Genomic DNA, 1,317 nt, shown 5'->3' with positions numbered 1-1,317 from the left:
TCGAAGCTTCGAAAAGCTTTGTTTCTCCCATCACTAACCGTAAACTCTCTACAATTGGCTCTTATAAAACTTGTAGTAACTTGGTGGTGTTGCATTCGCGTGCGTACGATTTTGTATACACATATACTCTTCTTATAAACCGTCAGAAATACCATAAAATAAGTAGTAAGGAAAAGAAAAGCACCATTACAGGATACCATTATATATAAAATCACACCATTTCAGATCACGCCGTCGTGAGACGAGGTGGCCGAGTGGTTAAGGCGATGGACTGCTAATCCATTGTGCTCTGCACGCGTGGGTTCGAATCCCATCCTCGTCGAAAATCGCATTTTTTTCTCCGAGTCATAATATCTTGAAAATCAAGGCTTTTAATAATTTCTTCGTGCCTGACCGAACTATTAAAATGATGAAGTATTTTTCTGCATCCAAATTCGCGTATTAAATAGTATTTTGGTCGAAACTATATTTAGAATGTCTCATCTCTTTCGAACCACTCAAATGTCTGTTTTTGTATTTAGAATTCGAGGCGAGCGGCCATCTTGGTAAACCCAAACGGCAGGGGGCGTCATTGACTTACAATTCAAAATCATGAGCTAAATTCACCCGGCCTATCAGTCACACAAAAATATTTTTTTAGGATATTTGTACGTAAATTAATGGTTAATTCTGGTGTTATTTGCATGTTTTAATCGGACAGGAGAGATTCATAAAAAACCGCTAAGGTATCTGCTGCATTGACTCTGTTAATGACATTAAGCTACACGGTCAGCGTTATTTCTTTGAATAATTTTAGGTAACTTGTAAACACAACATAATTACAAAACCAGTTAATTATTACATGCACATACGGTACAAAGCATGATTATTTATTCAGATTTCAGAATGAGCACCTTTGTCATGAATACTAAATATGCTGCGGTCTATCCGCTGATCTGATACTGTAATGAAGATGAATGTATAGTAATTTACTGTTTAAAAAGCAAAATGTACAACATTCAGTAAATAACTATGTATAATAGGACGTTTGCCTTGTAATAATGTAGAGGGAGACTTCAGATTTAAAAAGGGAGACTAGTAAAGTGATGTTTTATCATTAAAATCTGATAATGTCCATTGACTTAATAGAATGTTTGGGCATACCAACATGGCCGGCGGTGGCTTCACAATTGTGACGTCATGCGCAACCCAGTAATTTATGTAGATCAGTGCATTCTAGGAGTTAAAGGATGTCTTATTTGGTTGTTATTACTCTGTTAAAAATTTAAAAGACAAGTATTTTCTTGTAAATTCATTTATTTTTCTAGCTAAGTTTTT

The 1,317-nt window shown here is 35.5% G+C and overlaps 1 non-coding gene across 1 annotated transcript; it reads left to right on the top strand.

The window, feature by feature from the left end:
- Window positions 1-240: 240 nt before the first annotated feature.
- Window positions 241-322, top strand: trnas-gcu (transfer RNA serine (anticodon GCU)). Its single transcript has one exon. It is a non-coding gene; the product is annotated as a tRNA-Ser (tRNA).
- Window positions 323-1,317: the final 995 nt, after the last annotated feature.

This window comes from Paramisgurnus dabryanus, chromosome 2, assembly GCF_030506205.2.
Source record: "Paramisgurnus dabryanus chromosome 2, PD_genome_1.1, whole genome shotgun sequence".
Classification (NCBI taxonomy): domain Eukaryota; kingdom Metazoa; phylum Chordata; class Actinopteri; order Cypriniformes; family Cobitidae; genus Paramisgurnus; species Paramisgurnus dabryanus.
This window is presented reverse-complemented; position numbering and strand designations above follow the sequence as displayed.